Source organism: Tachysurus fulvidraco, chromosome 22 (assembly GCF_022655615.1).
Source record: "Tachysurus fulvidraco isolate hzauxx_2018 chromosome 22, HZAU_PFXX_2.0, whole genome shotgun sequence".
Classification (NCBI taxonomy): Eukaryota; Metazoa; Chordata; class Actinopteri; order Siluriformes; family Bagridae; genus Tachysurus; species Tachysurus fulvidraco.
In genome coordinates this window covers 4,248,412-4,265,674 of record NC_062539.1, presented here as the reverse complement: position 1 = coordinate 4,265,674, position 17,263 = coordinate 4,248,412, and the positions used below count along the sequence as shown (strand labels likewise).

The following is a 17,263-nucleotide window of genomic DNA, read 5'->3' as shown; positions in this document are numbered from 1 at the left end:
GACAACATACATTATTTGTGTTTAGATGCAGATCTGTCAGTGATTGAGAGCAGAGTGAGAGGTGTGAAAGGAGGCAGCGTCACAGTCAAGTGTCTCTACAGTGCTGAGTATCAGAATAAAGAGAAGCAGTGGTGCATTCAAACATGGACAATGCTACATTCAAATATTCTGGTATTCTACAGTGCAGCTCAGTGATGATGGGAGAAGATCCTTCAGTGTGAAGATGAGCGGACTGAAGAAGAGTGATACTGGATGGTACTGGTGCAGTGCAGGAGATCTGCAGGTTCCTGTTCACATCAGTGTCAGTGATCCACCTCCAGGTATTATCACAAACACTGATCAACTTTAATAAATGATGAGACAGAAATCACACTGATTATTTCCTTTGTATTGACAACAGTGACTACTAGAAAGACTCCAACAAAGTCTACAGCAAAGACCACAACAGAGTTTTCAACAGAGTATACAGCAGTGACTACAACCACTCACCAAGACAATATGTGCACGTAAGTAGGAAAGCTCCATTTTATTTAGCATGGTGTTTTCCTCTGCAGTTTTACACATATTCTATATTAATAACTTTTTTAAAGAATAAAGTGTGATTAAAGTGAAAAACAAAATAGGAAAAAAAATTATATATAAAATATATAATTAAATATACAGTATTTAATAAGAGAACACCTTGTTTTATTAACTAACTAACTAACTAACTAACTAACTAACTAACTAACTAACTAACTAACTAAGAGGAAAAAACTTTCAATGTACTTTGAGATGTAAGTGAAAAAAAATACTTTGGATGATTTATAACCAAAGAAAGTACCAGTACAGTGAACCATGTACTTCAGTACTGTAAAGCAACTAGACGTCACTGGAGGGATGATCCATATTAGAAGATGAACAAAAAAGCACACACACAAATACACACACAAATACACACACACACACACACACACACACACACACACACACACACACACACACACACACACACACACACACACACACACACACACACACACTCACATACACACATGCACACTCATGCACAGACACAGCCATTCATACATACACACAAACACACACACACATGCACAGACACACCCATTCAAACATACACACAAACACACACACATGCACAGACACACCCATTCAAACATACACACAAACACACACACATGCACAGACACACCCATTCAAACATACACACAATCACACACATGCACAGACACATCCATTCATACAAGTCAAGTCAAGTCAAGTCACCTTTATTGTCACATCACCACAGCACATGTGCCATGGTGAGTGAAATGTTTGGGAGAGAGCTCCAGAAATTTCAGAACCATTTACATACAGTAGCTAAGAAACAGAAATTTATAGAAATTTAATTGATATTTTTTAGAACATTTTACAAACAGGTTAGAAAAATGTGCAAATGCGGAAAATGTGGAAAAGATGCAATGTGTCAGTACGTAGTCAGTACACACAGTGTACTACTAGACATGTTTACACTGCACTACACATTATATACAGTATGAATTATATATGTGTGTATATATATATATATATAAGTATAAATATAAATTATATATATATATATATATATATATATATATATATATATATATATATATATATATATATATATATAATATAAATATAATGTTACATATATATATATATATATATATATATATATATATATATATATATATATGTATATATATGTAACATGTAAGGTGCAACAGACTGTACATATACAGTGTACATATACAGAGATGTCCTGTGGTACCGATAGCTTATTGTCAGATAGATTGTTATATTAAATTAAATGCAGTGTGTGTGTGTAGTCCAGTGTTGAACTGTTGAAGTTTGAGTGCAGTGTGTAGCATACCATATTGTGGAAGTATGCTGTGTTAGTTATGGCTGTTAATTAGTCTGATGGCCTGAGGGAAAAAGCTATCTACCACCAGCTACTTGGTCTTGTCAATGTTTAGTGAGAGGTGGTTCTTTCAACACCATTTAGTCAGGGTGCTCACCTCTTCTCTGTAGGCCGTCTCATCGTTGTCGGTGATCAGGCCTATCACCGTTGTATCATCAGCGAATTTGACGATTACGTTGGAGCTGTGTATGGCTGTACAGTCGTGTGTATACAGGGAATACAGGAGTGGGCTGAGGACACAGCCCTGAGGAGCACCGGTGTTGAGGATCAGGGAGGATGAAGTATTGCTGCCCATTCTTAATAACTGACTTCTGCCTGTCAGGAAGTCCAGAATCCAGTTGCACAGAGATCTATTTAGTCCCAGAGTCTGGAGCTTAGCAACAAGTGTGGCAGGCACTATTGTGTTAAATGCTGAGCTCTAGTCCACAAACAGCACTCACATAGGTGTTCTTATTTTCCAGGTGGGAAAGACCATTGTGTAGGGTGAAAGCGATAGCATCGTCTGTGGAACGGTTGCTGCGGTATGCAAACTGTAGCGGATCAAGTGAGGCAGGCAGCACAGAGCAGATGTATTCTCTGATAAGTTTCTCAAAGACAAAGTCATGTGATTTTCTGTTTCTTTGGTATGGGCACAATGGTGGATTTTTTTGAAACATGATGGAACCACAGACAGACACAGGGAGAGGTTGAAAATGTCTGTGAACACACCGGCCAGTTGGGATGCATATGCTCGGAGCACACGGCCTGGGAAGCCGTCAGGACCCGCAGCCTTGCGGATGTTTACTCGTCGGAAGGATCGGGTTACATCCGCGACAGAGACGGAGAGTGCACTCACATCTTCTGCAGCAGCCGCGGGAGCGCTCTCTGTGTGGGCGGGGTTGTGATCCTCGAAACGAGCATAAAAGTTATTTAGCTCATCCGCTAGAGAGGCGGCAATGTTCACAGTTGCTGGTTTATTATGTTGGCTTTGTAGAAGCCAACATTCTGTTTTCCTATTTAAGCTTAGACAAAAATATATAAAATTGAATGCGGCCTAGGGCTTTCGAGCCACATGCACCAAATTCGGATATGTTTTAGACCCTGGTCTGAAGTTTGTTGCTATTACTCTTCTAAGTGATCCGAGTACCGGTACTTCCGGTACCGGGTCTCAAATTGGCCTTTTTCCCCATAGACTCCCATTATAAACTTTGGAGGTTTATAACTCGGCAAGCTTTCGAACTATCTACACCAAACTTGGCCAGCTCCTTTAGGGTGAGACTCTGAACGAAGTTTTAAATTGGTGTACCGACTGGCCTTTCGGTTGTGCCACAGCCCCGCCACCAAAATATGCAAAATCAAAAAAATTTGTGATGTCACGTGAAAATCAAAAATTAGCACAACATGAACATGTGACATATCAAAACAGTCAGCCTAATGAGGGGAACTTCCTCAGGAGTATTCGGATGACGTCACATGCTCGTCTCCACTTGCCTCCAAATGTTTTGGCACCCTATCTTTTTGTCTACTTGCCTCCAAAAGTAACACTGACCCTTATGTCCACTCGCCTCCAAAAAGCACCGGCCTTTGCGAATACTTGCCTCGTCAAAGCCAACATCAAAGTTTGTCGTGACGAACTTTACAAATCTAGTTCCCTTTAAAGTCTGTGATGTTGTTGATGCCCTGCCACATGCTTCTTGCGTCGTTGGTGTTGAAATGTTCTTCAACATTGTTTATATATTGTCTTTTTACGGCTTTGAAGGTTTTCCTGAGATCGTAGCTGGCTTGTTTCCGATCGTCAGGATTCCCGGATTTAAAACCAGATGTCTGCGCTGACAAGGCCGCTCGAACATCGCTATTAATCCACGGTTTGTGGTTGGGGTAGACGCGGATTGTTTTTGTCGGCACATCTTCTACACACTTCCTGATGAAACACGTGACAGAATCTGAGTACGATACATACAGTACACACACACACACACACACACACACACACACACACACACACACACACACACACACACACACACACACACATACACCCATGCACAGACAAACACACACTCATACATACTCACAAAGCACACACACATACACACACACACACAACCACACTCACATACAGACACTCATACACACACATATACACAAAAACACACACAGCACACACATACAGTACACACAGACACACACACATACACGTAAGAACACATACACACACACACACACACACACACCCACAAACATACACAAAGACACACACAGACTAACACAAACACACGCACACACACACATACACACCCTCAAACAAACACACTCTCACACACACACACACACACACACACACACACACACACACACACACACACACACACACACACACACACACACACACACAGACACACACATCAACCAATCAAATTTCATTAGACCCTGTGATTCCTGAATGTTCTGATTGTCCTGATTCTGTGTCTGAGTAACGCTAATACTGCTTCCTAATGTGGCTTGCTTGCAGAGGTAGAGAGCATGAGGACACTGAAACACGAGGACAAATTCTGGTGCAAAGGGTACCATTGGTCTACCTGCATTATCGTAGCCTATGCAAACTTTATTCTCTTTTTCTTTTATGTTTTAAACAGATCTGACTCAAAGCACAATTCAGGTAACATCAGATGTACATATTTGGAAGAAAATTAGTGTATCAGTTCATCTTAACACATGTTTCTAATTTGAGTTATTTCTCACTCACAGTGTTTGTGAATTCAGTTCCCAGCAATGATGAAACCACGTAAATGCTAAAACACCCTTCTTCTTTCTCGCTTGTTTTTCTCTGTAGCTTGAAGCTGTGTGATGTGTGAAGCTACTGGAGCATAGCAGATGTGTGGAGTGTGACAACTTAGGCAGGTTGAAAACAAGTCATTTAGCTATTTTGAATCATTCGCAGATGTCAAATTGTAGCAGTATACCAGTATTGAAATGAAAAGAGACTGAGCTAGCACCTGAGTGGTCGGTGTGAATAGAAATGACCGAATTCTTTTGATATTGATCAAATCCTCCTTCCCACACACACATGGCAAGGTTTTACAGTGCTTATGAAGTGGTAATGAAATGGTACTTTAAGAAAGTTGCTCAGTATAAAACATAAATGCAAATTCACTGCCATGTTTGATGTTTTTGGTGTACTTACAGTAAAACTATTTGGATTCTTATACAGTACTTATTTGGACACCTTTGGATTCTCATGTGTGATTAATCAGGAACTGTTGATACATTTTCTACAGCCATCCTGTTATGATGTAGTGCAGTGGTATTCAACATGAGGCCCAGGGTTTCATGAAGCAGTGCCGGAAGGTCGGTGACTTTTTACTTTTTTATCTCAGAAGTGGAAATAACAACCCACAACATCAAAGTTGTTATATTTAGGGGTCCAAGCACTAAAGTCAACTAAGGCCAGGGGTCTCATTTATAAAGCGTGCGTACGCACAAAACGGGGCTTGAAACGTACGTACGCCAGTTTTTGCACAAAGGTTGTGATCTATAAAAAACAAACTTGACTGGAAAATGTGCACACCTTTAAGCAAACTTTGAGATGTGCGTACGCACATTCTGGAGACAAAGGGAATTGGCGACACAGATGTTGAGGTCATGTACTGAAGTTAGATTGTAGAAAATTCATGTGAGAAGAATGATTATAAGAATTAATGACATAAAATTTTCACTCCATTTCATACGTTATATCCACATTATCATGAAGATTAAATCCAACAGTGTCATTTGTGCCGATTGTTGTAGTAAAATCCAAACATAATTCAAAATATATATAAAAAAAAAAAAATAATAATAATAATAATAATAATAATAATAATAATAATAATATTCAGCGCTACTCCGTCCAGGGTGCATCCTTCCTTGATGCCCAATGACGCATTTACACATGCATGCATTTACACAAACACACAGACACACACATGCACACACATACAAACGCATGCACATACACACACACAGACACACAAAGTTTTTTTTTATTTTTATTTTTTTAATATACATACATAAAGCAAACAGAGAAAGAAGTGCTATTACACACATGCAAACACACACACACACACACACACACACACACACACACACACACACGTATGCACACACACAGACACACATACACACACACAAATACACACGCATGCACATACACAAACACACACACACACACACACACACACACACACACACACACACACACACACACACACACACACACATACACACATACACACACTTACACACACAGACACACACACAAACAGAGGCTGGATGATGGTGTTATGAATTGTTATTATTCTTAATATTTCTATACCTTACCCATAATCTCCATTATTATATGGGTCAAAGCACCAAAGTGGCATGTTGAGGTCAGACTACTTTTTTCTGATTATTGTTTTCGTAATTAAATTTTTTTTTTCCTGTATTTTGACTAAAACTCATTAATAATCAATTGTGATGAACTTCCTGGTAGTGTCTGGGTTTAATCATTTTAATGAAATATATATATATATAAAATAAATAAAACATGACGTCCAGTTGTGGTAGTAGTCAGTGGTGTAGTCTACGTGATACGCAGGTATATGCCGTATACCCACTAGGAAATGCCAAGGATTTCCGTATACCCACTAGGAAATGCCAAGGATTTCCGTATACCCACTAGGAAATGCCAAGGATTTCCGTATACCCACTAGGAAATGCCAAGGATTTCCGTATACCCACTTAAAAAGCGTGAGGATACGTAACAATATCGTTTTGTGACAGAACTTTCATTCATAAATTCACCCCGCCTGTGTTGCAAACACAGACTGTGGTTGCGATTGCAAACCACTAACGTTTTTGGACCATTGGGGCTTCCGTGGCCTGTGACCTGATCTGACGTCACCTACCAAGGAGGAAAATTAGTTGCTTGGCGGTGTTTTGTGGCGCAAATTTGAAATTAACTAACTAATGTAAAAGAAGATCTGAAACGAAAGCAGACCCAAACTACACTCTGTGTTATCGGAAGTCTGCGCCTAAAGCTACAGCAGCTTCGGGTGACATCTCACCCACAGCCCGAGTACACATGTATTTGGAAAGCTTTGTAAACTACCAGTTATCATAATATTCTGCAATGAACAAATGTTTTTTGTTCACCATGAAATGTACATTGAAAATTGACAGCTGATAAAACCTGTGCTCCAGGTCCCATATTCATATAATATTTAAGGCTAAATGTAGCTCTTTAAGGTATAAAGTTCACCCAAAAATGATAATTGCGTTATTTCCTCACCCTCAATTTGTTCCAATACTGTATGAGTTTGTTTCTTCTGTTTAACACAAAAGATGATATTTTGAAAAATGTTGGTAATCAGACAGTTGGCAGCACCCACTGACTTTCATAGTCTATATTTTTTTCCTACTGTGAAAGTCAATGGGTGCTGCCAACTGTCTGATTACATTTAGCCTTAAATGTTATATGAATATGGGACCTGGAGCACAGGTTTTATCAGCTGACTGTCTTTTGTTGCTTATCATAAATTGTCATGTTGATAACACATAAGCAGTCTTTAATAATGCTCTCAATTACATGTAGATGCATATTTTATGCATTAGTGAGTGTGGTGGTGCCTATGGGGTGTCGCTCTAGGATGAGTGCGTATGAGGCTTGGGGGGGGGGGGGGGGGTCACAGTATACTCACTACAAAAAACTAGACTACACCACTGGTAGTAGTATCGGCGACTTTTTACTTAAGTACATGTCAGAGCCCATACTTCTTTACTTTAACTTGAGTAAAAGAGTGTAGTCACTACTTCTACTTTTACTGGAGTCTTTTCAAAAATGAGTATCTGTACTTCTACTTGAGTAAAGGATGTGTGTAGTTTTGCAACCTCTGACACAGACACACATACACACACATATACACACAGACACACACAGACAAACATACACACATACACATACAGTACATGTTGTGGATTGTTATTATTGTTAATGTTTCTATACCTTACCCATAATCTCCATTATTATATGGGTCAAAGCTCCAAAGTGGCATTTTGATGTCAAACTATTTTTTTCTGATGATTTTTTTGGTAATTACATTTTTTTTCCTGTATTTTGACTAAAACTCATTAATAAAACACATTGAGATTTAATTAAAAAACTGTATCATTGATCTTATCCAAAAGCAGCTTTATAATGATGGCTTGTGATACTAGAACAGGGCTGACATCAACCAATCAAATTATATAAGACATTTCACATAGTTATCATTCAGATATGATCACAATGACAGGATGCGTTTCCATCTCTCGTCTCTTTATTGTTCTGTGTAACTTGGTGAGCTGTAATACACACTGTGATTGACCCCTGGTGTGTTTTCTGTATCAGAGAGCAAGAGATGTTCTGTATCGCAGACAACTGAAGAAAGTGTTCAACATTTTCTGTGAGAGAGAATAAAGATGTGTTTGTACTAACGTGGTTTCATTACGGCTGGAAACTGATGTCACAAACACTGCGGGCGAGAAATAACTCACATTAGAAACATGTGTTAAGAAGAACTGATACACTAATTTTCTTCCAAATATGTAAATCTGATGTTACCTGAATTGTGCTTTGAGTCAGATCTGTTTAAAACGTAGAAAAAGAAAGTAAGTTTGATCACTTGAAATATTTTTCCTTCGTTCATATACATTAGCTCATGGCGATTACCTCTCAGACAGATTTGTATCCATTTTTTATGATGTTTATTTTTCACATCACTTCCATCTTTGAATATACAAATATAAAACATGTAAAACTGCAGATGAAAACACCATGACTAAATAACATGAAGCTTTCCTACATACGTGTACGTATTGTCTTGATGAGCGATTGTAGTCACTGTTGTAGTCACTGTTGTAGTCAGTGCTGTTGTCTTTGATGCAGTAACTGTTAACAAAGTAAAGTAATCAGTGTGATTTCTGTCTCATCATTTGTTAAAGTTGATCAGTGTTTGTGATAATACCTGGAGGTGGATCACTGACACTGATGTGAACAGGAACCTGCAGATCTCCTGCACTGCACCAGTACCATCCAGTATCACTCTTCTTCAGTCTGCTCATCTTCACACTGAAGGATCTTCTCCCATCATCACTGATGTACACTGCTGAATTCTGGGATGTTTCAGTCCTCACTGTTTGGCATTGTCCATCTTTAAATCTGCACCACTGCTTCTGTGTATTCTGATACGCAGCACTGTAGAGACACTGGACTGTGACGCTGCTTCCTTCCTCACCTCTCACTCTGCTCTCCCTCACTGACGGATCTGAATAAATAGGCAGTAAATGAGTGGTGTAAGGGAATTCATATCAATTATAATTCTGATTCATTTTGGTTTCTTACCTTGACTAACCGTGAGGTACAAATAATCACGGTCATCCTGCTGCAATTGATTTCCAATTTCTACAGCACACCAACCCGTTCCAGACTCAGAGACAGAGTTCAGTTCCACGGTCAACAAATTCTACTCTGGATGATCAATGACTGATGGATTTCCACTTGAGTTTGCATAGGCTACGATACTGCAGGTAGACCAATAGTACCCTTTGCACCAGAATTTCTTGTTTGCTTTGTACTGTTCTTCATAAAGACATGGAATAGTGACAGATCCTCCTCTTTTTACAGCTACATGTTTCAGTGTCCTCATGCTCTCTACCTCTGCAAGCAAGCCACATTAGGAAGCAGTATTAGCGTTACTCAGACACTGAATCAGGACGATCAGAACATTCAGGAATCACTGTGTCACTACTGAGGTACATTTAATCTACCAGTGATGAAAGCTGTTAACAGCCACTGCTCCATGAAAGTAAATAAACAAGAGCTTCTTTAACCCTTTAGAAAAAAAATGAAGGATACCCAGACAGTATATGAGAATGATAGAGATTTAGTCTTACCTGATATACAGAGGAAAAACCCAAGAAGAGTTACAGAACCACATAGTGAGTAAAAGCCCATGTTTCTCTAAGACACTTGCATGACAAATACTCTTCCTACTTGTTGCTGATGTTAATTTGTACTAGCTGACTTCCTGTTTTTTCTTTTTTCATCTCATACTGTTACACCCTCTAAAAAAGCACAAATTATTGAATATATTGAGGTACATTTTTAAATTAATGTCAGTGTTGAACAAGTCACAGGTTTATAACCGCAAGAAAAAACAGACTCATAAAGAAACTTTGCCAGCTATTGACACCAAACATTAAGATTATAAATAATTACTCATCCATTTTAAACCTTCTATAAGCGCAGACTGGTCACATGATCACATTTTTACACAGAGACCCTGCACCATCACAGGGAATCATTTGCACTTGTTAAGTGACTGATGTCTCTGGATCACAGTTTCTGAAATGCATTATAGGTTATATGGTTTCACAACAAGGTTATAACTGTAAAAAAGAGCTCTTAGGACCGCCATGCCGTGCACGGCACGGAAGACAAAGTGACCACTAGGGGATGAGCCAGAAACAAGCTTCATTGCAGCTTTAAAGCATTAAATCCTCTAAAAACACAAAAAACCTATTTACCTAGTAAAGTTTATACTCTCAAGATTTTCTTAAGCCCACACACAAAGCATAATGAGATTCATAGCCGTCATACTATTTGAAAATTTTTTTGGAGAAAACTGACTGGCGCTAGCCAAGTTTTTCCCTTACCTTTAGACGCTTCCCTTTCTTCACTGGGGTAATATATTCCAAAACAAATATTCCACAAAAAATCCCCACAGGTCCAAGGAACTGGAATCTGTAAGCCTTTTAATCCAAAACGGTCGCCTCGCAAATATTCCGTTTGTGTTCCGAAAACTGGAAACAGTAGTGCGCCACCATCTTGTTTTTCGGCTCTAACTTCTCATTGGGGTATTCAAAAATTCTAAATTTACGTCATATTTATAGCGCAGGGCCTAACGAATCAAACAAGCCCTCATTTGAGCCAATTGGCGCTTGTATTGCAGAGATAGACGGCTGGAAAGCCAATGATGTCATGACATCATTTTTGGGAACCCGCCTTTGACTGACAATTACTCCTTCCAATAGGGCCGGGACCTCTACAGCTCTTTAGCCAATAATGAGACGATTCCAACGGTATGCAACATCCCCCATATCCGCTGCCTGGATCTGCGTGAAACAGCTCCGCACAAGAATTATTGCGCAATCCTTGACCCTTTTCACACTCTCACAGCTCAGGGTGTCAAGTTACAGGCCTGTTTTCACACCAGAGTAGTAGACAGAGAGTCAATCTGACACTTGTATCTGAAACTAGAGAATCTTTTCTTTCCAATGAGACCACTCATTGAGGCTCCAATGAGACCAGGCTCACCCCTGTGTGTCAAAGTATGTGGGAGCTGTACCACCTTTTGTTGGGTAGGTCATGTAGGCGAAAAACCTGCAAAAAGGGGGCGAGGTCCTGAAGAGGTTAAAAATTGACACACTCTACTGCACTAAGAGCAAAACCTCAGAAAGTTATAATTTTTCACTGACATTGGAGCTCTTTTTCTCTATTTTCAATAAAATTATTAAACCCAGACGCTAGCAGGAAGTTCACTCAATTGTCACTCAACACAGAGACTTAAACCTGCAGTCCATATTATTTATAATACTAAATCTCTGTTCATGGCAAGTTTTGATTGAATTATTAATTTGATTGTTTTATTCACACAAAACTACACAGTTTTTGTTATTTATAAAAGTAATAAAGCAGGAAAAACAGACAGACGGCAAGTTTTATTTTTTAAGGTTTAAAGTGCTAGTCTAAATTCCTCCCCAAGTGACACAGCAGTTCAGACATCTAGGGGAAGTTTAATGAGGAGGCAAAACAGAGAAGAGACGGTGGGACAGTGGAGCGAGGTGTAGTGAGGGGTGTGATAGAGGCTACTGGTCTGTTTTTGGCTCTGTGTGCAAGCCTCAATGTTTTATATTTGATGTATGGAAGTCAGAATGGGGAAAATATAACAATGTGGTGGTTTGGGAGAACATAGGAAGGTTTTAACACTTATCAGGTCGCCGTCGCGAGAACGATCCACCACCGCTAGGAGGCGAGACTGCATCAAATTCATTGTAACTTTTAAGCATTAAATCCTCTAAATACACGGTTAAATTATATACTGTTTGAAAGCTTAGACTCTCAGGATTTTATTAAGCGCGCACACAAAGCATAATATTATTTATAGTAATTTAACCATTTGATAGAAACTTGAACTAGGTGGCGCTAGTTTGTTTTGCTCACTCACCTTTAACGCTGGTCTTTAAATTTCCCTTTCTTCACATTGTCACTAATGTTAATGTATTTTCCAAAACAAATGCACGTAAAAATCCCCAAGAGTCCAAGGAACTGGAATATGTAATCCTTTTAATCCAAAACGCTTTGCTCGCCTCACAAGAATTGTGTCTGACCGCTTCACTTCCGCCCTTTGTTCGACTCCTACTTCTCATTGGACGCATACCAAACTTTCAAAACGCGTCAGATTTGTAGTCGAGGATCTGACGAATCAATCAAGCCCTCTCATGAGCCAACCAGTGCCTGTGCCGCCGAGATAGGCAGCTAAGAAGCCAATGAGGTCTCTCCATGCTATGTGGGTGACCCTCCCTTTGACTGACAATTGCTCCCTCCAGTAGCGATTTGATGTTTCGCGAGCGTCATAGCTCTTTAGCCAATAAGGAGCCGATTCCAACGAGATGCTACATGATACATCTGGTGAGTTCGGGCTGTGCAATGAGAAGGCGCATATTAATTTTTTTCAACTTTATTGCGCAATTCTCGAACGTTTCACACTCTCACGCCTCAGGTGGAAATCCCGCCTCAAATCCCGGGGGGGTCCGAGGATTGTCTCTCCCCCCCCCCCCCCCCCCAAAAAAAAAAAAAAAATTATTAAAAAAAATATCGCACTCTCTATTATGAAAAATATATGTATGTATACCTAAATAATTGTCTAAGTAGAAAAAACCCGCAAAAAAGGCATTTAGAAACAGTTGAGTCCCCCCTCCCCTTCCTCACAGTGGTTTGACCCACTGCCTGCTTTCCCAGTACATCTCATCTACTCTGCACACACGAGTCAGGTGTGTGGCTGCGGCTCAATTAATATTAAACTCCATTAAGTAGGGGATTTTATTCACCTTAAATAAAGCGATTCTCTTTAATGTAGTTGATGCAGACTCATTCATAATTTAGTTGCGGCAAAAATGCTGATTACCGATGTTTTTTCCCATGAATCTGCTATAATAGCGATTAAAATATTACTTATCTAGTTAAAATTAGCTTGTTTACAATAGCTTGTTCCATAGTGCACTGTAACTAACACGCCAAAGCCGTTTCCCATGCATTGTTTTATTTGGGACGACTTGGCATAATGTTAACTTAACATTAACGGCCACAATTAGCATATTGTTTAGCTGTGCATTTACAAATGAGCACTGTGCTACGTCCGAACTGACCTCACTGTATTTTTTGTATAATCAATTTCTTTTTAAGTGTCTTAATTAATTTTAAATAAAATTTAAAACCTTTTTTAATTACTTGTTTTTATTGTTGTGATTATTTTTTTTATGATAGTTTTACTTTCTTTATGCAAAGCACTTTGAATTACCATTGTGTATGAAATGTTCTACAGTATAAATAAACTTGCCTTGCAGTGTCATAGACTAGATAAAATGACTACAATAATAATGATAAAAGTAAAGTTTTTCACTGTGGGTACATATCTTTATAAGTACAATTAAACTATTATTTGTGTCCCCCCCTTCAAAAATTGCTCATGATGCAGAACTGTACGTACTGTAATGTGGAACAAACGGTAGGTTGGGGTCTGGCTGTCGTAGAATAGGGGCTGTGGTGAAACTTTTGTAGGAGTTTGTACATTTGTAATTGTACACTAAAAGGGCAATAGTCAGGGCTCACCTTAGTGCTGCATGGAGTGGCCTTCTCAGGACAGGCTGAACAGCAATGACCTGCTTGACCACAGTAAAGGTAGAGCCGTATGCACAGACGACACTGACGCATCTTTGGAGATACATTTGGCAATTTAAAGTATTGGAGATGAGCTCTGCCTGAAGGGAAAGGTTTAGGCCTTCTTAGAACATGGCTTTCAGTGCTGCATCCTTTCAATGTAATTTCCTTTATGTTTAATCCATTCAGGTCTGCCTGGAAATCACACAAAAAACAATCCATATCATTTGTAAGTACTGAGATATTTTACACCCCTGCAACCAAATGTGTAGAATTTATTCATACATAGATTTATTAGATCACTAATAATGAAAAATTATTTTGCAAAAAAAAAACAAAAAAAAAAAAAACGTGAAGTAAATAACTACATGTCGTCTTGTTACAGTACTTAAGCTGACAGTTTGTGAGGGTAGTGGAACAACTGCTTGGAAGGTTATGAGTTCAAATCCCAGCACCAATAACAGGCTGCCACTTCTGGGCCTGTGAGAAAGGCTGTTAACACTCAAGTGCTCAGATGTATAGTATAAGTGACTCTGGATAACGGAGTCTGCCAAACATTCTACAGTATATTTACTGTAAGAGTACTTCTTTATTAAAGTGTTATGAAATCAGAGTTTGTTTTATTTGCTTGAGGTTTTCTTTCTTTCTTTTGATTTTTTTACAATTAAATACAGTTTTGCTATTTAAAAAAAATCATTACAACCCACAAAACATCAGTCTTTAAGCTTCCTATTAGCTGTTTAATCACTCTGGTCAGTGATGCTCATCTGTCTCTACTGTCTCAGACATCAGCTGGTGCCTGAAGTGTAGAAGCTGAATATTTTATTAAATAAATATGTAAATAAACAAAAAAAGTAAACATTAAAATAAATGTACTAAAATAGATGACTTATAACCAAAGACACTACCAGTACAGTAAACCATGTACTTCAGTACTGTAAAGCAGGGGGATGATTCAAATTAGAAGATGAACAAATTAAGGAAACAGACACACAAACACACACACACACACACACACACACACACACACACACACACACTTGGGTGACGGTTTTATGAATAGTTATTATTGTTAATGTTTTTATGCTTTGCCCATAATCTCCATTATTATATGGGTCAAAGCACCAAATTTTGACATTTTGAGTGGCATATCTATCCATCAAAAATTATTGTCTTAGTTAGTGGACCTTTTCTGTAAAAAATCATAACTGCATTAATTCATCTATTAACATTATGTGAAGGAATATTACATTTGGTTGTTGATTACAATAAAGTTTAGTACAAAAAAGTTTCCCTTTCTCTGACTTGTTAAATGTCTCTATGATAAATGTCAGGCCACTCAGGTGCTTGTTCAGTCCCATGATATATGTCGACACTGGACTACTGCACCTCGCTCCTGGCAGGTCTGCCTCTGAGCACCATTCCTCCTCTACAACTGATCCTGAATGCAGCTGTACGACTTGTTTAAAACCTTCCCATGTTCTCCTAAACCACCCTATTGTTATATTTCTCTCCCTACTGGCTTTCAGTAGCCACACACTTCAGATTTAGAACACTGAGGCATGTCTACAAAGCCAAAATCAGACCAGCAGCCTCAAACCACTCACTGCACCACACTTCCTCTTATCTTCTAGCACTGCACCACTGATCACACCAAGATTCACATCAAGTTTCTTCTCTGTTCACAATTAGTTCATAATTCTTCCCCAATTCTATATATTGAAGTACATATTATTAAAAAGAAGACATGATTGGAGCAATGATGCCTTTGTGGGCACAATGAAGCAGGCCATAAAAAACTGGTCCTTCCAGTTTGGACATCATACAGCAACATGTTTTATAACCATATAAGAGGGAGACTGTGGTGCAAAACTTAGCTTAAAGTAACATGAATTAATAAAACTAGAAAAGATTTATTAAGAATAGTATACCATGTGTCTGCACTGCAAGGCATGCAATGAACCCTGTCTCAGTTATAACAGCTATAAAAATGTGTTCCTTTGTCAGCCTTCTTCTCTTCACACTGATTTTAGAGCACAAAGTGTGATGAGCAGGAAGAGGAACTGCTTGAGCCGCTACAGACACAGTACCAACTTCACAGAAGCAGGATGTAAGAATCCCTCACATCTGATTCAACATCAGAACAAATCAACATGAGCTGCTTTTTTATTTTTATTCTCAGCATTTCCGGTAAGTTCATGTAGTCTTGCATATGTAATGTAACGTATTATCAAATGTGGATATTTTATTGTCTCTGAGTAATCGCAGTGTTTTTCTGTTCTGTATGCAGTTGATGCCGTTCAGTCACAGAGGTACTTTAGTCTTAAACCTGGATCATCTGTCACCATCCCATGTCATTATAATAGGGAATATATTCAATATAAGGCAAGTTTAGTTGTATAGCACATTTACACAGAGGTCATTCAAAATGCTTTACATAGAAATTAGAAAACAGTTTATAAAAGAGAAAAAGAAATATATATGAAAAATAAGAAACATGATAAAATCATAACAAAAACAAATAACAATTAAATAAAATGAATGTGATTTTAATAAAAACAGTTTAAAATATGTTAAAAAGAATAAAACAGGAGTAAAAGTGATTTGGATAAAAAGTGCAGTCAGTGTGAAGCAGCACGGCACTCATTCAGTAAATGCAGAGTTAAACAGATGTGTTTTTAATCTTGATTTAAAAGTGTCTACTGTTGAAGTACATCTGATCTCTTCTGGAAGCTGATTCCAGCTATAGGTGGCATAATAAATAAATGCTGACGCACCTTGTTTTGAGTGAACCCTTGGTATCTCTAACTGACCTGATCCTAATGATCTGAGTAGCCTGCTTGGTTTATATTCAATTAGCATATCTGTAATGTATTTCGGTCCTAAGCCATGAAGTGATTTATAAACGAGTAACAATACTTTAAAATCTATTCTAAATGTAACTGGAAGCCAGTGTAAGGACCTGAGGACTGGAGTGATGTGCTCAGATTTTTTGGTTCTGGTGAGAATTCTGGCAGCAGCATTCTGTATGAGCTGCAGCTGTCTAATGGTCTTTTTGGGGATCCCAGTAAGGTGTCCATTGCAATAATCCACCCTGCTGGTGATGAAAGCATGAACAAGTTTCTCTAAGTCCTGTCTTGAGACAAAACATCTAATTCTGGCTATATTTCTGAGATGGTAGTAAGCTGATTTGCTTATTGCTTTCACATGACTACTGAAATTAAGGTCAGACTCTAAAATTACACCAAGATTTCTGACTTTATTTAGTGTCTTTAGACCCCTAGAGTCAAGGTGTGTGTTAACCTTGAGAGTTTCATCTTTATTTCCGAATACAATGACTTCGG

At 38.5% G+C, this 17,263-nt stretch overlaps 1 protein-coding gene and 1 long non-coding RNA gene across 2 annotated transcripts in view; both read left to right on the top strand.

The window, feature by feature from the left end:
* LOC113661201 overlaps positions 1-17,263 on the top strand; it is a 32,376-nt gene that overhangs the window by 12,077 nt on the left and 3,036 nt on the right. The window lies entirely within an intron of this gene.
* On the top strand, positions 8,972-10,163 carry LOC125139927. The gene is made up of 3 exons (XR_007139078.1): positions 8,972-9,274; positions 9,390-9,508; positions 9,606-10,163. It is a non-coding gene; the product is annotated as an uncharacterized LOC125139927 (long non-coding RNA).